The following is a 25,147-nucleotide window of genomic DNA, read 5'->3' as shown; positions in this document are numbered from 1 at the left end:
CACTAAATCTAGTGAGAGAAAGTCAGTAGTGAAAAGGACAGAACATGCCAAGGTTAGATGAAATTCTCGTGGAATCACAGCAAAGCAGCTAAACCAGATGGTTTCTTTCCCTTTGCCTCAATAAATAGCCTGTCCCTCTACCAATGCTGTTTCCAATGAGCATAAAAATCAGTGGAATCCTCTCCACTCTGCAACAGCCCTTTATATATTGAAATATTGCTGTTTCTTCTCTCTTTGGTTTTCTCTTCACTGGAAAAAACCTATTTCATCTTACTCAGTTTTTTCTCATAGGTCTTGCTGTGTAGATCTCCACTTGTTCTTGTTGCTCTCTTCTGGACTGTTTCCAGCAGGTTCATATGTCATTCATTCACAGCACTTGAGGCTTTACCTGTACCTCACCTAGAGGCTAAAGGGCTACTTTATTCCAAGTACTTTATATATTCTGGTATGTTTTTTATTTGCACTAGTTTTAACATGAGGAAGGAGAAGCAAGTGCTTTTGCAAGTAATCTAAACTTACTTGTTCATATTCAGACTAACACTCAAAGTGAATGGGGGGAAATGGGCTAGACCTGGGTTGCTACCAAACTTAACAGAAGCTGTGAATAAGGAGTGATTTCCTCCCACAGAAATAGTGTAAGAGGAGAACCAGAAAAATGACAAGAGAAAGAGCAGCAAATTAAAAGTGAGATTCTCTCAGCCAAAGGCATCAGAAAGATCAAGCAGCACAAGATTAAAATGGTTGTGCCTTGATGTTGGAGCTACAATTCTTTTGCTTCCTCTAACATGAGACCCATATGCATCATACAACTGTTAATTCAGATGAGGTGTTTCTAAGTTGGATTAAGAGGTAATAGAGGCATGCAGTCCCATCTGTATCTCTACACTTACTGTACTATGATTGCTTGCATTCAGATCAGGCTACTGGAGGGAATCTTACTAAGTATCACTTGTTTAATTGTGCAGTTTTGGCTGGCTTGATGTGGAAAGAAACAGAAAGCAGAGTGAGGATTAAAGAGGGAGCTGAAGCAGATCGAAGTAACCACGTGGTCGAAAGGACTTATTTTTATTTTCTGTTATGGAAGGTATATTCATTTTGCTGTGACTTAGACATCATGGCAAAAAGGGGCCCATGTATTATTCATGCAGCAACTTTAGCAAAGCTCTTCAAATGTTATATTTCAGGGTCACTGTGAGTACTTTTGTCCAGCACACTCTTTCAAAGGATTTACTGTAGCAGCATATTTTGTTTTTTCCTTTAAAAAGTGTCTCAGAAAATATGAACAAAATATTTTTTAAAAATAAAAGCTATAGGAGGAGCTCAGGTGGAGCAGAGAAATGTCTTATTATGGCCATGTAGTGCTGATCTGTAACAATTGAGGCTTTGAGCACTGAAAACTTTTAATGCCCTTACTTCTAATCTAGTGCAGTGCCTCTGTGGGGAGGGAACTCTTAAACCTGCACTTAACTCTGAGAATTTGTACTGAGGCATTGAAGAGATTTTTGTAAAGAAGGATGTCAGATATCTGTTTCTTTGTCCTGACTATTGAGTTACTGAATTCTGAAATTAGTTGTCTACCTGTCTAGTAATATAATACTTTTCAGTCACTGGATAATTACCTCTGCAGAAAGAACAGAGCAAAGCATTATCCCCATCCTCCCATGTGCCCTAATTTCTCAGCAGGTTTGTGGAAGACTACAGCCATTACCAGCAGTACAGTGAAGCCCACAAAAATGGGTCACCCATGTCACTACTGAGTGCCCTGTTTCCAACATGTGACATTGTGGCAGTGTGAATAATTCCCTGAGGGAATATTTAGTTCAGATTGATTAGCTGGTAACTGTAACAGTTAAACCAATATGCTATTTAACATTTGTCTTCATTAAACTGAAGAGACAGGATGTTTATTAAAAAGGAGAATGTTTCTTCTAAATGAAAAGAAATTGTAATTCAGACCAAATGCCTGCCTACTAGACTTTCACAGCTGCTATGCTTGAAGTGAGGGGATTCAGTGAGAACTGGTTTTGAACAGCACTCAGGTGGTCAGCTTAGTCTCCAGGGTCCTGTCCTGAAGTACTGCACTGCAGTTCTTTCATGTAGCAGCAACTCATGTTAAAAAGTGCCTGGATGTTAGGAAGAGGACAGTGGGCACACCATTCCATCTGTCTGCCTGGATGCAGATCCTGGATGACATACAGAGGATCCCTGGGGTTTTTTTCCCTCGCTCCCTGTGCAACTCGGAAAGCAGTCAGCCCTCTGCTTCCTCTCACCTCTCAGATTGCTATCTTCTCTAAATATCCCAGTCCAACATGAAAAGCTGGTTTAGTAGTTAAAAAACAGTTTGCAATGGTGCCAAATGAAAAACTCCAATGTGAAGCTGTCCTCAGAGGGCTGCAAGATCTGATCTAGGGGGTAAAGATTGGTTTTTCTATCCTCTTAGCCTGGCATGTGAAGCTGTTTCTTAAAGAATTTAAACTATGTAATTGAGGCTCTTTGTTTTGTTTTGTATTTTTCTTGAAACGGGACTAATATGGAAATTTAAAGATCTAAGTGGTCCCTTCTGAAAGTTCCTAACATTGCTATCAGTATCATTCCTTTTTATAAACAGAACTGTTACAGTTCTAAGAAATAAAGTATTCAAAGAATGCACTCATAAAAGATTACGCATACAATGGAATTTTTTAGCCTCAATGGGAACAGTAGGCTTTGTGAGAAGTGTTTGTGTGCAATGAACAAAATGTTTAAATCAATTTTTAAGCTGTTGCTAATGAAACACCACCGTTTGAATAAGGGGCTACAAGGTGTGGGTCTTACAGATGCACAGTGTATCAGTTCCTGCCTGGCATATCAAGACCCTAGGGGTTTAGAGTGTGAAACAAGTGTTCAAAAAGAACCATTCTAAAAGGGGAGGGGAGGAGGGAAAGAGTCTGAAATGCAGCTTGATGTGAGATTTATTCCCTTAGCTCGTGTTTTCTGTAGTTTCATCATATGATTTGGCAATTCTGCAGAGCTGGTGTTTAATACATCATGTGGGAGTGCAACAGAGCCTTGGCCAAGTGACAGACCTCACAGAAGAGTAGTTACATGACAGCTCATACCTGTTCCACTTTTGTAGTTCAGCTTTTATTCCTTTTGTGGTCTCCAGTCTGTTTCTCCCATCACATATCTGATCTAACCACATCAGGGGTTTCCTTTTGGGATCATGGCTACTGACACTGCCCCTACTCAGATTTTTCAATGAATGGGGAAGTCAGGGCCTTCAGCTTCATCCTCCCTTCAGATACTTTTTCTGCTGCTAGAAGTGAAGATACCCTTCACAACTCAACCTCAGCATTGCTCAAACTCAGCAATACAGAAACACAGTTTAGGATTACTTGGTTATTCTGAAGTGTCCAGTGAATGGTTCAAATGGGCATGTACATTCTAGCCTGAGTTGCTTCCAAATCATTTCCTCAAAGAACTGTCAAAGTTGGTTGAGGCTGCCAAAAGGTTCATTGCTGGATTCTTGGTCTTGAATAGATAACTCTCAAGCTTAAAATGAATTTTCACCATAGGTATATGAATGTTTCCATTGCAGATAGACCTTCTCACAAACATCTACAAAACCTTGCCATCACGTGTTTATTTCACACGTGTTTATTTCTATTGCACACGTGTTTATTTCTACAAACTTTCATGAATTAAAAGCAAAAAGAGACATACACACAAAAAGCCACCAAGTGCATTTAATAATTTTTTATTCAAGTGAATGTTTAGACTGACTGTTGCACAAAAGTTGCCTAGAACTGCATGGAGCTGAATATCTCTGCTATGAATTTATCTCTGGAATTTCCATAGGTTAGCAGAGTTTGTTACATACCATTTCAGCAAGGATAACTCACTAGAAAATACTGGGAAAATACTGCATCTAGCTAGACCTTTCTTTGGCCTATTTTTATTTATGGTGTTTTTGTTTAACTGCCACTGCATCTGGTGAGCACATTCAGACTGGGGAGACCAAAAAAAAATAAAAGGCATAGAGAGCAAGTGAGAAGTTCTTGGAATATTACAAGCTGCTGTGTGAGTGGGAATGGCAAGACAGGCAGGCAGAAAGCTCCTCTCTCCAAAGTTGACACTACAGTGAGAAAATCTGATACTTATTAGGGGGTGAATTGACTGAAGGAATAACTTTGAAGTAAATGTTCAGTTGCAAACGAATACTGAATATCTGCTCCTCTTAGTTTCTTTTCCCCTTGATTCTTATACCTTATGCTTTTTAAGATATTCTTTCTGAACTGTATTCTTTGAAAGCTTATGGTCCAGATGGCATTATGTTTTGTAGACCTAGGGGCTACTGTACATCTTAAAATTACTTTGGTCCCACTTAGACAATAAAACAGATTTTTGTCTAGTTACATATGCCATTTGGGATGAAGAAGAGATTACCCTGTATGCATTAAAAAGACAAATTATTTCACTATTGCATCAGCAACAAAGTTTATGTGCTGAATCCTCAGAAACAGCGAAGCCTGGTTTCCATGCTGTTCCTGTGCACCATGTTTTCCAAAGATGCTGTCTGCTGGCACATACAGCTCCTTCAGGCTCCAAATGTGTGTAAGCTGTTGCCTAAAACAAGAGGATGTATTGTCCTTAAAAAAAATGTGAGAGTAGAAAACCTCACCCTCATCCTTCACACATGGATTTATTCCATTACCAGGATTGCATAAACAAAGTGTGTCTTTTTCTAGTCTTCCTTTTTGTCTCCCTTAGAACTTAGTTCTCTGAAAGCTTTTCAAAACGGGAAAAAAAGCAACCCAAAACTTAAGGGAGCAGTTGAGGGGATCTAATTCACATTGACCATTTCTAACCTTTCCTTACCCATCCCTCAAAGGCCTAACCAGGACAAGAATTACCTTTAAATTGTATTCTGGCTGGACTCATGGCTTAGGGCCTGATTCCCAAAACCACTGGATAAAGAAGGTTATCTTTCTTGACAGTTTAGGTATTCTTAATGTGACTATGTTGCATGGTAAGCAACAATTTTTGCTTCATGACAGACAAAAGTAATGTTAAAAAGATTCAAACATTACCCATTCCAGTCAAAGTTGAACATGGGAAAAAAGAGAAGAGATAAACAAGGCATTAATCCATGCACACATACCTGCAGGTTTCTGTAAGATCTGTAAGATCCATCTTCTTGTTATGAGTGCAGACCTAATAGATGCAATGAAGTCTGTAGAGTTCTTGCGGTGTGTAAACAAGTGCAGTCACTTGGTCAAGTGTTGCTCCTCATCCACCCTCCACTCAAGTGCTGGTAGCTGCTTCAGTGACTGAAAGAAAAAATGGTCTGTTTTTCAACCCAAATGTGCTTTTTATTTGTTTAAAAACCATTAACAGCTGAGTTACAATGGTTTTGGGGTGTATCTGCATAGTAATGGTTGCTCCACCCAAACTCCAAGCCACAGGGGCTGGTGACAACTGGAACTGGCATCCATTTTGGTGCATGGCTGTGGTCTGGTGGTTCGGGCACCAATTCCATGCTCAAGCATCTGAATGGCTTCTCAAGCAGCACATGTCCAGGCATCTGGAAACCCAGGCAGCACAAATTCACACTTGTCTGCACCTGAGTATGCAAACATCCCTTCTCTTGCTGTAACAGCCTCAAAATTTCCCAGTTTCAGTGGAGCTTAGCAGCTCATCGTGAAAAGTTTGCAACTGTTTTTTCTGACTTAATTTTCACTTAGCATCAGCTGAAAGCAGGCTGGCCAGCTTGTTAACAGCGCTTGGCCGCGAAGGGCTGTAAAAAGGAGGCTCTGGAGTGCTCATACAGGATGCTGCAGAGTTAACTGCTGCTTTTGAGTAGAAACCTTTCCTACAATCTCTTATGCTGCAACAAGTAACGTTTGGGAGCAGAGGAGCCACAGAGGAAGGCCTGGCTGCTCTAGGAATCGTTGCCACAAATCTCCGGTGCCACCCGGCAAGGCCGGGTCACCGGTGGGACTCAGAGAGGCTTTCACGCAGACAGTTCCATGCTTGTCCCTTAGCGCTGCACAGACAAGGGACAGCGTGGCGCTGAGTAAACGAGGCAGGTTTAATTTGCTCCTTCCCTTGTTCCTACACAAACATTTGGTCACACGGGAAAAGCTGCCTTTCCGTACACGTGGGAAGAGACGTTTACGCAAACAGCCCCGCCTGCCACCGAAACAGGCGCCGCCCGCGGGCAGCCCAGGGGTGGGAGCAGCATCTCCCGCGAAGGGCGGCGAAGCGGGGCCGGAGCGCGGGGTGACACCGGGGCGGGGGGCGAGCACCGGGACGCGCCGGGGGCGGCGCCGGCCCCGGGCACGCACGTGCGGCCTCCCGCGAACCCGCCAGGTGGCGCCGTCCCCCGCCCGCGGGCGGCGCGGCCGCTCCCGGGGCCGCGAGTTCGCGTCCCGGGGCTCCCGCACGGGCGCTGCCGGGGGCTTGTCCCGCGGGAGAGGCACCTGGGAGCCGCGGGCTCTGCCTCCCGCGTCGCCTTATCCCCGGCCGGTGAGACCGGCCCAGAGGGAGGAAGGCCCGAGGAGGATGTTCTGCCCTGGGGAGAATTGTTCCGTGTCTAGACAAATCCATGATGTGGGGGGAGACGGAGGAAATGATGAGGGTAGCTGTTCACCGGGAATACGCCTAATCTCCTCGCACCCTTACGGGTTTAAATCCTGCGGGGCAGTCGGAGGAGATGGGGCGGCGTGTGTGCCGCTCTAGCTGGGTCCTGGGAGGCTGGAGATGGAAAATATTCAGCTGAACAAAAAGTGTCCCTGTTATTCAGAAAGAGAAGCGTGTCAGAAGTGTGAATGTTCCAACAGGCTTTTCCCCGGGAAAACTTTGAAGACGGAGGAAGAGTGACATTATTATATAGAGACACGAGGATGGGCGACCGGGTTCGGTTACACCTCTGCTCAGAATCGGAGCAAGAGCACAAAACTGATAGGCCAAATCTAAAAAAAAAAAAAAAATAAAATAAAAAAAAATTTTTGTAATCTAGCAGCCTGCCATGAAATGGAATTGTTGTTCTCTTGGCTGTCATGGTGATTGATTGCGTTTTTTCCTTATCACGGTGAGAAAGCTCTGGTTTCTTATCAGGCTGCTGTATTTTTGTGTGTTCTATATGTTTTATTATTTGCTAGTTATCATAAGAGCTGAATTAAATAAAGCTTGATTGCTTGACAGTTGTTTACATGTATATGGAATACACTTTCATAATTTTTAACAAATATTGAAATATATATATGAAACATTAACTACTTGAGTCTTAAGACCCTGAGAGCTACAAGAATATTGCAGGTTCTTGTCTCGGTTTGCACTAATTTTACAGTGACTGATAAGCACACTATTGTATTTCTTAGAAAAATCTGAACTTCCCAGAAATGTCTGAGGTATTACAGTGGCAAAACAACTCAGTTTTGCAGACTTTTGATGATTTTGAGTTTGATGACAAACACAGATGCAATTGTGTAATGCAATGCCTAATACAGGCCCTCTTTAGTTCATTTGATTCCTCTGGTGTGTTTTTGCCCTTCATTGCTGGAGTTATCTTTCCTGTAACCATTCATAGGTAAGAGACTTGTTAGTACTTTTCACTATTAAAACACAATCGTGTTCATTTTGTCCAAGACAAGAGGCTTGAACAAATTCCTGGGAACCCACCACACAGGGGTCCCCATAGGACTGTGAGGAAGTTGCTTCTCTCTACCTTATAGTGGGCTCAGATGTAAACCAGGAATCATGGTATCTCATCTGTGAGAGAGGTCAAGACTTGTAGGTGAAAAATGTGACTGTAAATTCAAAGCTTTAGGAATAAATGAATTGGCCTTATGCTGTGTAGAGAAATAGAATGAAAACCCCACCCTTTTGTGGTGACTGATCCAGTTTCTCTGAAGTCTTTTGGAAAAGAACTGACTTATTTCACATGTACAGAAATCTACACAAAGGCTATCCAAGCTTGTAAAGAGTCAGATGGACCAAGCTCACTAAAACCGTGCAAGATTCCAAAAGCACTCTGGAAAACTTGTTTTTCTTCCACTGGCAACACTGAAATTTTCATATCCCTGCATAAAAATTGTTTATCAAGCATTAAGTTATTACTGCATGGCATCTATAAAAATTATTTCTTTTCTCTGATTACTCCAAAAAGAAGGATTAATTTTATCTATATCTAAAGTATAGCTAGATATACTTTATCTATACTATTTTTTACCATTGAAGCATTCAGTTTACACACTATGAACATCCTCTAATCAAAATAATATGTAACAACATATGTGATCATGATAGAATTATTTCGCTAACAGTAATTTCTATAACAGTTGATTAAATAGACTCCTGTTGTTTCCACAGGTTTTTATAATGAGAACAAGGCTGGTGATGATGGTTTTCAGTTAAAAGTACAGTTATTTTTGTAATTCAGCAAGCTACTTCTTTCAGATACTCATAACTTTCAGAGCTCTCGGGCAGAATTATTACATTCTTGCTTATAGACAAGTAAAAATTTATCAGGAGATTTTCAACAAAACATATCCACCCTTTATAAGTCATACTGGTGCCAAGTATTAGAAACCACAGCCACAGTGAAGAATGCTTTTACTGCTCCTACCAAAACATAAATGTGCACGTGCCTATCTTAACAATAATTTAGATGTATGTGGTATAACTTGCCTTTTTGTAGCATTCACTGAGTCCCAAAATTTTGAAAATAGGTTTTAAACTTATAACTACTTGCTTAGATTTTTCAATACCCTATTATTTGCAAGTAGCGTCAAGGACATAGGTAATACTATGCTTTAGCAGTGTCTCTGTATTTATTTTATCTTGGCATGGCTGGAAAATTGTAGAAGGGAAGGAGCAAATATAGCACTTTTAAGATGTATTCTTCGTCTCTCATGCTGTCATGTTTATCTTCCCTCTGTCATATTTAGCTCTGATTTGCAGAGTGCAGAGAAATGCTTTTGTGCGATTTAAGGCTTACAGGTTCTTTAACATGTTTTCATAAACACTTCAGGAAAGCTGTGAGTTTTGGTGCTGCTGCTGATGTACTCAGTTAGGAGACTTAGAAAAAGAAGAAGTGTTAGGATGAAAGCTCCCAAGTTCTGTTTCCCACTTGGTTTTCATCCGGACATACAAATATTTCCGTTAACACAAATAAATAGGCATCCCTTTGGACTGGTTATTACAACCCTTTCAAAGGGGGGAAGACAGAATTTCATGAAAGGATATGGGTGCTTAGGGATATATGTGTGAGGAAGGAATCAACATCTGAAATAGGATGTGGCTCTACCATAAGCAAAATTTTAACCCCAATATGTTAGCTGTTTATTTACCTCTAGGTAAAATTTCTTCTTCAATCTCTGCTTTCTTACCTGGAAATTGAAAAAAAAAAATGTGATTGAAAGGTAATATCAATCAGTTGTTTAATACAAAAGTCTTTTTTTTCTTATTAGCTCTTTTGTGTTGACTGTAATAAGATGCCTAAGGAGGTCACCATGGTAAATTGTAAATTAATGCATTATATAATGCAAAGTTCAAGCGCAGTAAGTTTCAGTACAGCCCATGTATTTTTCCTATGTGGCTCTGTCCTCAAGTTTCAAAGAAATACGCATGCAAGCCAAATTCGAAGAAATTTTTTTTGGAGCTTTCACACTGAGAAACTTATTCAACCTTTCCAGCAGCTTAAAAAGCCATGCTTTTGAAAGTTTTTATGTAGATTCCACTTATATTGACTTTATTAAAGTTGTTAATCATTGCTTTTCCTTCTGGTCTGAATTAGAACGCTGCCCTAACTGCAGAGCTAGAAGGTGGCTCTCTTGAATATCTATGCTATTTCTTTATTTTTCTTCTGCTGTCCCACCAGTGTCTCAAAAAGTCTATTTTAGTATACTGTCTCTGCAGGGCCACCTGGTTTGTCCATGGCCTGCAAAAGATAAAGCAGGAATACTGTAGTGACAAACTTGTTTCTTTTTTGTCAGTTTGCTTGTTGTGACTTTAACTGCATATTGAATATGTATATGCCAGTTTAGTAGCACCATGAAAGATTTGGTATTGTACATATCCTAGAAGAGCTGTCATAGCCTGTCCCTGCTTCATTTTGGTTGTGCTGCATGTGTAATTTCATAAATAAACATTTATTCACAGAATGTAAATTTGGCTGAATCATTCTGCATATGTGAACCATTTATTCTTGAACAGAGTAACGTTCCGTATTCAGTAACTTAAATATTATATAACCACTGCAAAGCTTGTCCATTTGAAGGGTAAAAGAAAACACAATTTTCTTCTGGCCTCTTTCCTTCATTTCCGTAGAAACCTTTTCAATTGTGACTCTGCTTTGAAACACAAAAACGTTAGCTCCATTTTATTCAACAGAGATTTAGCTTGTGTTTATCAAAGGCATAGTGGAAAAAAAGTAACCATTTACTGCCTTTTGCTTCTGTTATCATTTAGACATGTTGTGTCACATGCAGCATCAAAGCTGTTTACTACATTTTTAGCATTTGCAATACAGGAGCAAACCCACTGCTGGAGGTAGTCACTGAATCACGGTAGGAATACTTTCAGTGTGTCCAACCTCTCTGGTACTGTCAGCAATATATGAGATACTTCACATAATTTGCATAGCATAGGCTGTGATTGCACAGTGTGTGAATGGTTATATGTAATTGTGAGTCACTGAATGCAGTAAGCAGGGAGCTTCATGGAAATACTGGGGTCCATTTTGCAAAACCAGCTGTGGTGACTAACTGCTGCCATCCAGAGGGATGTTGACAGGCTTCAGAGCTGGGCCCAGGTGAACGTCATGAAATTCATCAGGCCAACAAGGCCAAGTGCAAGAATCCTGCACCTGGGTTAGGGCAATCTCAAGCACAAATGCAGGCTGGGTAGAGAATGGGTTGAGTTCCTCTCTGAGGTGAGGGACTTTGGAGTTAGTGGGTGAAAAGTGAAAAACCTGGCAATGTTTGCTCACAGTCCAGAAAGCCATCTGTATCCCGGGCTTCATCAAAAGCAGCGTGGCCAGCAGGTCGGGGTAAGTGATTCTCCCACTCTGCTCTCTCTCATGAGACTCCACCTGGAGTGCTTCATCCAGTTCTGGGCCCCCAACATAAGAAGGATGTGGACCTGCTGTAGCAGGTCCAGAGGGGGGGCCAGGAAGATGATCAGGGGGCTGCAGCACCTCACCTATGAAGATAGGCTGAGAAGGTTGGGGTTGTTCAGCCTGGAGAAGGCTCCAGGAAGACCTTTTAGCAGCCTCGTAGTACCTAAAGATGGCCTGCAAGAAAGCTGAAGAGGGGCTTTTTACAAGAACATGTAGATGAGATATGAGGAATAAATTCTTTACTGTGAGGGTGGTGAGGCACAGGAACAGGTTGCCCAGAGAAGTTGTGGATGCCCCATCCCTGGAATTGTTCAAGGCCAGATTGGATGTGCCTTTGAGCAACTTGGTCTAGTGGAAGGTGTCCCTGCCTATGGGAGGGGGGCTGGAACTACCTGATCTTTAGACCCAAACCTTTCTATGGTTCTATGATTTGCACATGTGAGGTTTTATATTAGGACAATAGGACAATAGCAATCAGACAAAAAGCTGCAGTCCAAATATGGGGAGAGCCTTGTCTGATAAAAGACAGGAAAAGCTGGTAGCTCAGTAGCACAAGCATGAGTGACTCATGTAAGCAGCAGTGACCCCTGAAGTCAGTTTATAGTGTAACAGGTGGAGGGATTTAAGTATCTGAGTCTTTGAGCATACATTTCCCCATTATTTTTTCTTCTCCTTCTTCTCTTTCTCCTTCTTCTCCTCCTCTGTTGTCTTCTTCATCATCTTTTGTGTAACAAGGGGCTTGCTGATAAAGGATTGGTTTTCCTGTGCTTCCCACCTAGTTTGCCAACAGTTTGCTTTTATAGAGAATGAAAAGCTTGGTAAGTTCAAGGAGATAGACTGCAATTGTTCCTTCCTGAATCTGCACAAGTACCCCCTAGACATGTACAAAGCCTCATGCATTCATATTTTTTTAAAATTTTCTCACAGAAGAGCAACCTGTCAATCAGTTGAGCCTACCCAGCAGGCTCTCATGTATTTCTGGTAACTGTTCTTCTCTTGGACTAGCAAATTTGTGACTGTGAATAAAGAGGCCAGTCTGTTTAAGCTAAACTGTTGTATAATTCTAACAACAGGGGAAAAGCATAACATTAGAGAAACAGGATATTAAAATTATACTAAGTCTGTATATAGTTCATTTTTCCAAGGACCTGACTTTCTTCTTCCTAATAGGTCAATATTTCCCTACATTTCCCCTCATACGAAAGAATCTGATTTCTCAATCTCAACAGATAATCTTTCTCACTTTCTCTAAAGTGTACTTAATGAAAAATTTGTGAATTCCTGGATTCCTGCTCTCCCTGCAAGTACTGTTTCTCTCCTGGGGGGAAAAAAAACAAAACAACCGAACAACTCCAATTTGTCTATTACAGGTTCTATTAAAAAAAAAAAAAAATTAAACCCAAAACTGCAAAAATCCACAAGCTTTTGCCTTATGTAACAGATGTGTGAAGAGTGTTGAACTAGCCTCACCTTCATTTTCCAGCGTGACTGTGCCACTATTATATTAGTTCAGTATCTGTACATAGTAAATCAGTATATAGGATTCAGGAATTATCATGGTCAGATCCAAATCTATTGTAGAGGAGAGGCTTGTTCTTTGCATTGAGTCAGAAAAAGTAAATGAAAAAAGCAAAAAAAGAAAGGTATTATTGGTGTTCAGTCTCAAAAATAAATTGAAGTGGGGAAGATGTAAATACTTAGTTTGTAATTACTTAGTCTGTGTTCAGCTTCTCCTATATCTTTCAGGGTCAGCATGAGATTTAAAGTATCTAGGTGATTAAAGATCAAGGCTGTTTGAGACTTAAGGGATTTTATGCATTTAAGGCCTCTCTGTACACTTTGGGCTATCCTTTCATGCTAATTTTTTCAGTCCCTAATGGTAGAAAAGCTGGAATATAACAACCTTTGTGAGCTAAACTGTATGTCTGCTATGGCACTGCAGGGCTGAGAAGTGTACCACAGGCCAGATGCATGTCTAATGGGGCTAGGCTCAATGATATAGGATGTGGTTTGATCCAAAGTGAGAGATATTAGCTTAATTTTCCGTCTGCAAAAGAGTTCCACTGTTCTGTTTACATTACTTCTCTGAGCCTTTCTCAGCCTGTACACTTGGTACAGTTCTTTGGAAGAGAGTAATTTACCCTCTCCCTTCATAAGATATTTATCTGCAAACTCTCAGGTCTCCAAGAACCCCCTCTGTTCCCTCTTACTTTACCTTTTCAGACGTTGGCACACTGCTAACTATTCTTTCTGGCCAAAAAGTTCTGGATGTGGCCCTAAGCAGCGTCATTCAACACTGCTATTGAGTCAGACAGAAGGATGAATACAAAACATGTGCTGCTCCTGCTCCTTGTTACACAAGCCTCTGCACTTCTCAACAGAGGTTGCAGTGCAACTCCTATTTAATGAAAACATCTGACAACAGAATAAATTGTCTTATCAAGTTAAGATTTTAAAGATGCTCTTTAAGCCGTTCAGCTGTCCCAGACTCCATCTTATTTGATCCTCTGCTGTTTCAGTAGCAAACCTTCTGTTTCTGGAGTCTTATCCAGTTTTCTATGATCAGCCTTAGGAGGAAGGAATAGGTAAGGAACTATAAAATATTCTTTGCTTTTCCACCAAGCAGGCACCTGTTGCATTTTACTCAGCAGAAACTTGATGCTTTTCAAAGGCAAACTTTTGAAAAAATATCTTTGTGTCACTGTAAGGAAGGTGGTTTATCTGTCTTAAAAGACAGGGAGAAATTCATCCAGGGAAAAGAAATCTCCAAGGTCTTCATAGTTTTAGAGAACAGAGGTTCGTGACTGGTGATATTCAGGATCCCAAAGAACTTAAGGCCTTCTGTGAGTGAGCCTGAGCACAGTAATAAAATTTAAGTCCTCTGCAGTGATCTGGAGCAATCTCAGGAAGGGAGCACGCTACCTGCTCAACCCCACAAAGGGACAGAGCTGCCACTAGCAGCTCTGTGTAAGGAAGAGAGAAAAGACTTGCAGTGAAGCTCAGGGAAAGTCCAGAAGACCAAGCGAAGGTGCTGAGGCTAAAAGGGGCTATGTAGAGTGAGTAAGGAGGGATGATAGTAGCATAGAAAAAATACCGTGAGATTTTGAACCAAGGATATGAAGGGCATCGATAGGAACACTGCAAAGAAGGGGAGAGGGCTCTCTGCAAGCTGTACAGCCATGCAATTGAGAACACCTGACTTTTACTGCTGACTCTGTAACCATGCCAGAATCTTCTCCTTGTGTTTGAATTATTCAGCTATAATCTGGGAGCTTGTCTCATAGGGAGTATTCATATCATTTTGGTATTTGCTATGTAAAATGTAAGAAAGAAATACTTAGTGAAACCTTATCTTCAGCAAAAGCCTTGATGAATCTGACAATTATATTGGCAGACACATAAATACTATCCTGTCATTGACAATATATTTTTTCATGCAAAAGCAATTGATTGTACTTACTCTGTAGTGTTCTTTATCAACCTCATTAATTTCAAATGTACTACATACATTCACAGCTCAGATTCTGTTAAATCATTTCTGAATTTTGCAGTGTTCTTGCTTCAAGCTCATAGGTACAAGGAAAATCCTTTATATTTTCCATTGTGTCAGGTGGGGCAGACACTTTTTAAAAATCAAAGCTTTCACTATACCACTTCTCTGGCCAACATCCCTGAATGCTGAATGAGCTAAATTTCATATTTAGGAGCCAAAATAAATATTTCTGCCACTTACTGCTGGCAGTGTTAGTCTGATTCCACTCTAAGCTAGAGTAAAGATGTTCCTGGAAAAAGAAATCATTTCTTTCAGAATGTATTAGAAAGCTGGATGTATTCTGACCTTCAGGAATACAGGATTTAGCTGAAAATAGATTAATAAAGTTTCTATAGTGTTTCTGTAGTGTGTCTATGTAGATGCCAACATGCTGGGGAATATTTATTTCAGCTAATACAAGCTGTCTTACAGTATAGGCAATTAGTCTGGCTCCTTACATAGGCTTTTTTGTGCGGTCAGCAGATAAACAGTTACAGAAGGCAATTATTCTACTTACCTTTGTCATCTGTGCTGGGAACTGGTGAATTTCCCTGAGGTGTCTCCCTTTATTGATTACAGAGGAAACCTCTATAATCAGTCAGGTCTAGATGCTCAAATGACTTAAGTGACTACAATTATTTATGATAAATTTGCCCGGTACTGTAAGAATATACAGCACAGAATATATACAATATACAGCACAGAAAACTTGGAGAGCCCAGGAAATACAAAGTAGTGTGATTGGTGTGGCATAAAGGATTTATTGTTATACACAGTACACAGACAAGTCTCTGTCAACTGTGACTTATCCCAAATTTGTCTCATTTCTGCAGCCTAGAATCTTGCCTTCCAAAGTGGATGATAACTATTTAACCACAATTGCACCATCACACATCACTGACAGTTGTTTCATCTGCTGTGTGATGTAGAAAATTTTAAGTGTCTATGCTCAGGTATTACCAGCCATGCTCCAAACTCATGCTAAATTACCATTTTATCACACTGCATCTGTTTCAGAAAACATGTTCTCTGTCTGTTACCAGGTTGTCCACAATCTGTTTTGAGTAGTCTGATGAAATGCTGGCTGCTTTTGCAGATATGAAGTTAGTTGAACAGGATTCTGAGGTAGAGAAAAAATTCCTTCTGGAATAAAACTGGACGAAACTGATGAAAAAATAACCTTATATTTATCAAATGTCACAATCTGAATTTTCTCTGACTTTCCTAGAACTAGGAAAAAAGTGCTTAGTTCTACTCAAATGAGTTTTGGTGGACACCTTAAGAACGTAGGGGTGGCAAATGCTAAGTAGAACAGGTTGTTCTGACAGGCAGAATGATTGCTACCTAAGAAGAATGGCAACTTTCTCTCTAGGAAATTTTCCTTGCAAATTTGTTTATTCTGCATTTATGCTGCAAGCCAAGGATTATGCATAGAACTGAATACAAGTAAAGGCATATGTTGTACACTGTTGACAAAAGAACCCCATATCTCGTCACTAAGAGAATAATGTCCAAGCTGTTCAATAGCTAGTCCTAACCGTGCGAATATGGCCCGGTCCTCTAAATTCCTCTTCCACTGTATTTTTATAGAATCATAGAATCAGTTAGGTTGAAAAAGACCTCCAAGGTCATTGAGTCCAACCTCTGATCAATCTCTACCTTGTCAACTAAACTACAGCATTGAGTGCTATGTCCAGTTTTTTATTGAAGACCTCCAGGGGTGACTCCACCACCTCACTGGGCAACCTATTCCAATTCATGACAACCCTTTCCATGAAGCAATGCTTCCTGATGTCCAACCTGAACCTCAGCTGGTGCAGCTTGGGGCTATGTCCTATTGTCCTATTGCTGGTTGCCTGGGAAAAGAGGCTAACCCCTGCCTGCCTACAACCTCCTTTCAGGTAGTTGTAGAGAGTGATAAGGTCCCCCCAAGCCTCCTTTTCTCCAGGCTAAACACCCCCAGTTCCCTCAGCTGCTCCTCACAGAACTTACTCTCCAAAGTTCTTTACAAGCTTTGCCCTTCTCTGGACCTGCTCCAGCACCTCAATGTCCTTTTTGTAGTGAGGGACCCAGAACTGGACAGAGAATTCAAGATGTGGCCTCATCAGTGCTGAGTACAGAAGGATAATCACTTCCTTAGTCCTCTTGGCCATGGCATTTTTGATATAAGCCCAGATGCCATTGGCTTTCCTGGCCACCTGGGCACACTGCTGGCTCGTTCAGCCACTGTCAACCAGGACCCCCAGGTCTTTTGCTGCTGGGCCACTTTCCAGTCACTCTTCCCCACCCTGTAGCACTGCCTGGGATTGTTGTGACCCAAGTGCAGGACCCAGCACTTGGCCTTATTGAACCTCATACCATAGGCCTTGGCCCATCGATCCAGCCTGTCTTGATCCCTCTGCAGAGCCTTCCAGCTCTCTGGCAGAACAACACTCCCACCCAACTTGGTGTCATCCACAAACCTGCTAAGGATGCACTTGAATCCCTCATCCAGATCATCAATAAGGATATTAAACAGGCCTGGTCCCAACACAGAGCCTTGGGGAACCCCACTAGTCACCAGCTACCAACTGGATGCAGCACCATTCACCATCACTCCCTGGGCCCGGCCCTCCAGCCAGTTCTTAACCCAGCCAAGACTGCACCTGTCCAAGCCGTGGGCTGCCAGCATTTCCAGGAGAATGACATGGGACACAGTTTCAAAGGCTTTACCGAAGTCCAGGTAGATTACATCCACAGCGTCTCCCTCATCCACTAGGTGGGACACCTGGTCACAAAAGGAGATCAGGTCGATCCTCCCTCAAAATTTCTTTCAGACTGAACAAGAAGCAATTTATTAAACAATACCCATTAGCTAAGAGAATGGAGCAAAAAACAGTGAAGATGTAGGCAGCATGGTCTTGGGGTTTGGGGTTTTTTTTTGTTTTTTCAGAGAAGTGAGAGAAATGGCATGGAGTTATCCAGTGGTTTTGTTCTCTCTCGAGATGAAACGGTGTGACAGGTTTAGTAATCCCAGTTTCATGCTTCAACATGACAGTAGATCATGTTTAAAATAGTGACAACAAGGGGTGCCAGGTCAAAGGGAACAAAACAATCAAGCTTTGATAAGACTTGGTTATAATTTATTTAAAATAGGCACTTCCAAAGGTGGCTCAGGTGAGATTTAAAGAGAAAGGAAAAACAGTAACATTGACCTGGGAGACCAACAAGTGGTCAGCTAAGACAAAGGCAGCATTTTGAAGGAATGGCTAAGGTCCCACAGTGCTCACAGCCAGCATGCCAAGCAAAGAGCGAGACACTGGTTTGTTAGCAAAAAATCTTTTCAGTGATTGATTGGGTGAGTATCTGGTAAGTCTGTCCTCCAGATACAATTGTTACCTCAGGGACAGCAACCTACAGTAATTCATTTATAATCATCACCAACTTATAAATACAGGCTCCAGGAGTTTGCCTAACAGTGGAAATTCAATTGGAGCACCGAAGAGCAACCCAGGGTGTGAATTTGTTTTCTCTTAGTGGTGGTGGGAAGCAACTGTGGGTTCATACACAAAGTGAGAAGTTCTGAAACGGCAGAAAATTCTCTCATGTTGGTCTTCAGTTTTTGGTGGGACAAGCCATATGTGGTGATCTTCCTCCTCTCCCCTCCCCCTCCCTTCCAGTTTATCCAGAAAAGCACTGCTCATTACAGGCTATTCAAATGCCAAGTTTCATGTTTTGTTGTTTAGCCATCCTGGAATAGTTGTCCTGGAAAAACTTTGTAACAATGGGCAAAATGTTCAATACATTTATTTCTCACACACATATCTCAGAAGTGTCTCAGTAGATTTTTGGTTTGGTTTGGTTTGTTTTTCCCAACTGTTCTCCAGAAAAAATTGCCTTTGGTCCAATACTAAGCATAGAAGACTTTGGGCAAAATTACCATTATTTTATGAAATCAATGGATTATCATGGAAATTACTTGATAACTTATGCTAAGATAGCTATTAATGATGTCAGCTATAACATGACAATGTCACAGGTGTGGTTAGTAGCACTGTCTGCCTGCCCCTCATCTTCCCATAATAAGACCTTGCTTTTCCTTGCTTTATAACTTTGTCAAACTCACATGGTTTAGGCTGAAAATTTCCATGTCAGGTGTCTGCCCAAGGCTGATTATTTTGGAAAACTCAATTCAACCATTTCCAAAAATAAGACTAGAGGAAAATATGTTGGTTCTAACTATGTCTAAAAAGCTGTGGCAAACTTTTCCTTGAAAAGCTCTAGAACTCCAGTGCCTTAAGACACAGATATACCATTTTGTAGGGTGATGAGGCTGAAAGCAGAGGAAAAGCTTTGTATCAGTAATATAATTTTTGTTGTTCCACTCAATGCTAGGCACATATAGTCAAGTTATAAACCTCTAGGAGAACACGTTTTGCATGGGTTCTGAAAAGGCCTGCTTGAATGTAATGGTTTAATATTCCTAATTTATGTCTCTGTTCAGATCATTTTGCACCTTAGGCTTTGGCAAGACTTTCTTTGCAACTACAGATGTGTGCTACGTCTGATCTAGGTACAAGCAAAGGAAACACTAAAAGTAGGACCAATGGCAGAAGATGGAAGTAGGGATCTGAACAAGGAAATAAATGTGAATTATATTTTGATATATAGATCTGGGATGAAGGAATTATCTGTGGCTAGTCAAGGAGACAGGAAATAAGGAAAGAAGACATAAAGGAATCAAACTGAGTTCCTGTACCAGGAAGTGGGTGCTAGGTTTGGAGTCCTGAGGAATGGTTTCAAGGAATGAACTAGTGAAGTAAGTGAAACTGTGCAGATTTGGCCATAAACATAAGCAAAATACTTAGAAAAGCAAAGTCCATTTACTTTACTGCTTATTTTGCTTTACTGCTTACTTTCACTATGCTAAAGCCATGAAAGGTTGACTGGCTTGTGAGGATGATGAAGCAGGAGATGGGATATGCAAAGCAGCATGCATTTCTCCTAAATCTCTAATCTCCCAGTTTCTGCAGGAGCAGGATGTCCTACTCTTCGGCACTCATTTTGGTAATTTGACATGGGTCACAGCTTTTCTTCTCAGGCCAGCCATGAAAAAGTACTGACATTGCCCTAGCATGGCAACAGGTAGATGTTGTCAGGGCCCTAAGCACGTCTCTCTTTTCTGTACCTTTGGCTGCCTGGGCTCATGATCTTGGAGCGTTACACTTTGCACTCTGCTAGGGTGGTGTCCACAGCAAGCCTTGAATCAAAGAGAAGCTTTGATGAGCTCTTGTCTGCTTTTCTCAGGAACTGTTTTTAAGCTGAGGGTTTTGCCCTTGTTCTGTCTGAGCTGTGTTGCAGCTATTCCTATGCCTGACTGTGTTTCTTGCTCATCCATACTTGAAAACTTGACATCCTGGCTTGACTTCAGACTAGGGACTGTCTGGCAGTCTGGGCTCTTGACAGAACCTGGCTACCATCAGCAGACCTGCTTCCGTTTGGATACTGTAGGACTGCACCCTTTTTTGGTGAGGCCACTCTACCTGCTTGCCTTTCTATCACTCCAGCTCCTGACTCCCCTTCCTTTATGAATCAGCACCACTCTTGTTAATCTCTGGCAGTTTTGAGAAATCTTCAGAGGGCTCTGGACATCATTGAGGATGTTAGAGGAAATAGGACTGAGATAAACACAGTCAGGGAAGACAGGCAAAGGCTTGGCCTTGATGTAGAGTCTTTGAGAGCTTGAGCTGGTACTAATACTGGAGTTTCAATATTCCTCTGCTGTCAGCAACTACCTGTGAAATGCACTATCTTTTCTGATTATTTTTTCCTTGAAATGGAAATCCTAGAAGAAATGCAAATACTTATTTTCCTGTGGAGAATTAATATCTATAAAACCCTATAGCTGTCTAATCTAAGTTGGGATTTTATTGTTGCATGTCAGTTATCCACAGTAGGAAAAATGCTGTTCAGATATATATAGGATAACACCACTGAATATGAAAAACACACAAGCCTAAATAAGGTAGGAAAGTGAACCTGCAAGTAAAGCCTTGATATAATCTATACCAATTTAGCAGCTAAAGCTCACAAATGAGATTGCAGCACAGTATTCTAATTGCTGTGTGTTCTTGCCTACGGAAATGCAATCTCACTGAACAAAAGAAAAAATAGGATTAAAAAATAGGACAGGGAGGTGCAAAACCATGAGAAATCATCAGGATTGAACCAGTTGAAAAGCCAAATATTATCTAGTTTTTCTGGCTCACATCTGGCTCACGCTGACAGCAGACACAGACATGAACAATGTCATAATCTGAAATATTTGCCATTCCTAGGTGGTCTTTGACCATTGCATTGTTTGTTAGTTATTTTTTGATAGGACAGACTGTGAGTCTGTCTTGAGAGGAATTGTAAGGGAAGTGGTTAGGAGGTGTCTTTGCAAATGACATCAGAATGCAGAACCATGAAATTAAATGCTTTTCATTGCTGGGTAACCCCTTTGGCTTCATTTAACACTTCATTACTATAGCTTTACACCACTGTAGTCGTGGCAGTAACACTAGCAAAGAACTGAAATTAAGTCTTGGCAGATTAGGAAGGCTAAAATTAACTACATTTCTGAACATTTATCTTGCTATTTTAAGGGTAAAATAGTATATTTTCATTAAAATGGATCACGTTGACACTTGTTTTACTGCTGAAGCAGGTTTTTCAAGTCCTGATGAGAATTTAAATGTCACTACTGTATGTCAGCATTTATAAACTTGATTTCTATAGAAAGACAATATGGTGTTTATCTCCAATATATATGAGTAAAGTGTCCAAGCCAGTAGTGTCTGGAGTGAATTTTAATATTGTGCATTCATACTGTAGTGCATGAAAGTAATTTCTTTCTGGCAGAGCTTATTTCATCCAGGTTTGACATAAACAGATAAAATCATATTAATAAATCCAGACCTCAGTTTGTGTCAACAAGTACATACCTGATTTTAAAAAAAACGCAACACCACACCTCTGCTGTATGCTATTGTCTTGGTCAACCACCTTTGATGTTTAGCTGGCTGGTGTTTTTCTTAGTATTGGCAAAACGAGTCTTAGGCAGGTAGGGTGTATTTGACAGTGAGTAACTAAAAGAAATGAAACTAGCAGAGTACGTCAGTTTATAGCAGGTGGTGACTTGTAATTTAAGGAGAAGAGAATATGAAGTTTTGTGGTGTGGCATATACAGTTTCTAAGTACAGATGTTGAATGTTTTGTCATATGGGAACACTAGGAAGGATTTGCACAGCTAATCACAAATGAGTGCCAGTGACACCTTTTTTCAAAATTGCTGTTATGTATTTATTGTATGTATACCAAGAAAGTGTATTTCAGGAATGCGCTTAAAAATCGTATTTCTAATTTAAAATAAAAATACTAAGAAATAAATAGAATAGCAGTGATACTAAAATTCAGAATTAGATTGGAGCTGGTACTTAAACAGACTTCGAAATATGTGGATTTGGACAGCTCGGTTTGGAGGCAAAACCCACAAACATAAAGCCTCTTCCCTCTGGGACAATTCAAATCTAATTCCATAGGGTCTGGCTGAGACCCAGATCTATAGTGCAGTATTTGCCTGCAAGCATGTACACATAGGAGAGACGAGTAAAAGGGAGATCCTGTTTTGTTACACCAGAGATAGCTGGGATAATACAAGTGACCTTGAGATTAGCTCAGGTGGTTAGAGCATGGTGCTAATAACACCAGGGTCACTGGTGCAATCTCTGTACATTCACTTAATAGTTGGACTATCACATATCTAGAGCTGCATGCCTAAATGAACAATATGATCCATGGTCTCCAGAGTGCTAAAAAAAACCCCAAACAAATCAGGGCAGTCTCTTGAAAGTTCTCTCTGCTTTTATCCTATTGGAATTATATAACATTTAATAATCCCTTCTTTATTTTGAGACCTATTTGTTAGGTCCAGGAATTATTATTTCTTCTTGGCAACAGCAAATCCATCATTCTCTAATTTCCCCACCTTGGAAATTACATTTTTTGTTTTATAGTTGGCATCATCCTCAAAAGAAAACAAACAAGCTGGTAGTCAGTGAAAGAAAGGACAAGAAACATTAAAGAAAGGAAAGGGAAAAAAATCTTCAAATCATGTTTAGCCCCATCTGGCCCTAGAAAAACATGGAAATGGGTGATCGAATACAGATTCCAGGATGGGCTGCCTTTCAAGGGAAACAAAATCTGGATATTTCTATGTCTAGACCACAGAAGAAAAAATGCTTTGGTGCTAATTAACCCATTAAAAGCTTACAAACCCTGAGTGATGCCTGGCAACATATGTAGGGAAGTTAGCAGATTTAAGCTACCAAAGGAAATGTGGAAGGGTGTAGCCTGGGAGTCAGGAGATCTGGGTCCTGCTATTTACTCTACTACTGGCTTGCTCTTTCATTTTTGGTTGTATCAATAGTTCAGCTTATCTCTGCCTCATTTTTCCTCGCTGTAAAGTGGGATTGTGACACTGTGCTCCCTCCAAGAGCTCTCTGATACCGAGAGAGGAAAAATGCTATTAAGCCAGTGCTAGGTCTTGCTCTTCTATGTAGTATGTAATTTATCTGGATGTTTTCTAAGAAGAAACCACAGTCTATAAGATTGTTTGCTGTAGTCGAGTATTAAGCAGTCAGCAAGTAAGCAATCCTTTAGAACCAGCTATATTGAAAATAATATATTCCATGCTTCTCTCTCAGTGCACATGCTCAGAGGGGAAAATAATGTGTTTGTTTCTAAGTGAGGTTTAGAGACATTACTGGTATTAGCCTCTCAGAAACCTATTAATTATGCTTTAGACTGAGGGTTTTTTTAACTACTAATGAATATGCACCCTAAGTGTGTCCCTAAAAAGTAGTTTCAGTATGGATGGAAATGAAAAGGTAGAAACAGTATTTCAACCAAGCAGGTGCTGCCTTTGATTCTTTCCATGCTTCTCAGCTCATCCCTGCAACCACCTGCCATTCTGGTCCTGCTGGTTGGGAACAGAGTGGAAATTGTTCCCATATGACTGCTTTTTGAGTTAAACGAGTAGCTGCTAGAAGACAGAAAAATCCACATTACCTTCATCAAAGAGAAAAAAATCAAAATCCAGGCCTGCCTGGGTCTGGGAAATATAGTGATCATCCAGTTTTGCTCCCTACTCAGCTCCCTCTAATGCCTTGGCAACCCTCCCTGTTGTCTGTTACCACAGCTGCCAACTCAGATCTTGCTCAGGTCTTACTAATTTCACTGTCTGCATTACCCCCATTCCCATTTGGAAGCACATGTTCCTCATTTCTTTACATGACACCTTTTTCCTGGATTGGTCTGACTTTCACATACAGGAGATTTCAGAAATTGCTAGGAAGGAAAGTGGAGTTGATGAAGGCTTCTTTGGTGATGGCTTATGGGAACTCTGTTACAGCTTCAAAACTTAGACAAATCTTCAATAGTACAACGAGGTAATTAATTAATGCATACTTGGGGAAGGAGCTTGGGAGGAAAGAGTCAGTATCTCCATACCAGGCAGGGAGCAGCTGTACAGGATCAGAGCATTCCTGTCCCTCTGAATGGACTGTTGTCCTTATAGGACAGCATGGAGGGGGTTACTACAGTGTTACTACTTGTCAGAGTTGGTGGGGAGTGGAGTAAAGGGTGGGGAAATATGGATTAGTGCAGGTGGAAACAACAGCCAGAATATATACAGTCTTTTTCAGACCTTGTGCAGATCTCTCTACTTTCAGCAGTTTGGCACTTCCATGTTTCTAGACATTTCACACTAATAAATGAGTTCAGTCTGTTCCTTAGCATCTACCTAGCTGATGTTTGGGTTGTCACCTACTGATTGGCAGCCTGAGAAGTGCTCAAACAGAACTTTGTAAGTGCCCAAACAGTCTCCCCAGGTCAAGATGCCTGTTCAGCAAGAATGCTGGCTTAGATGTTTAAGTATTTGTACCTTGAGGTTCTAGATTTTACTGATAAGATTTCCTACCATGCTTTTCTCCATCCTTTCCTCTGTATTGCCTCTTTCTCTCTCCAGTTTCCTAAAATATATTTTTATCCTCCATCCTCCATTTAGGTATGTATTTTTGTTCATTCTTATTCTGGATTTCATCTCTCCTTCCATGCACCTGCACTCGCTCCTGCATGTCTTTGTCGCTGAATCACAGTTACACCAAGTAGACCTCTGAAGGTCTCTAATCCAGTCTGCCTGCTCAAAGCAGGCTGCTTAGGGCTGTGTCTAGTTGGGTTTTGGATATAGCCAAGGATGAAGATTCCACAACCTCTCTGGGCACATTTTCCAATGTCTGACTACCTTTAGTAAAAAAATTATTTTTCTTTCATTTAGATGGAACTTTCTGTACTTCAGTTTCTGCCCATTGCCTCTTGTTCTGTCAGTGCATCCCTTTGAGAAGAGTTGGCTTCATATTTTTTATTTCACCATCTCAAGTATTTATACATATTGATAAGCTCCCCCCTTTCTTTTGATAAGACCCTTCTCTTCT

The 25,147-nt window shown here is 40.8% G+C and overlaps 1 long non-coding RNA gene across 1 annotated transcript; it reads right to left on the bottom strand.

The window, feature by feature from the left end:
- Nucleotides 1-3,720: 3,720 nt before the first annotated feature.
- LOC135409136 (uncharacterized) lies at nucleotides 3,721-6,422 on the bottom strand. Its single transcript, XR_010428031.1, has 2 exons — nucleotides 5,141-6,422; nucleotides 3,721-4,605 (listed from the first exon to the last, which is right to left on the bottom strand). It is a non-coding gene; the product is annotated as an uncharacterized LOC135409136 (long non-coding RNA).
- Between the last annotated feature and the right edge of the window lie 18,725 nt (nucleotides 6,423-25,147).

The sequence above is a fragment of the Pseudopipra pipra genome, chromosome 2 (assembly GCF_036250125.1).
Source record: "Pseudopipra pipra isolate bDixPip1 chromosome 2, bDixPip1.hap1, whole genome shotgun sequence".
Classification (NCBI taxonomy): domain Eukaryota; kingdom Metazoa; phylum Chordata; class Aves; order Passeriformes; family Pipridae; genus Pseudopipra; species Pseudopipra pipra.
The sequence above is the reverse complement of the archived record's forward strand: the minus strand, read 5'-3'. Positions and strand labels throughout refer to the sequence as shown.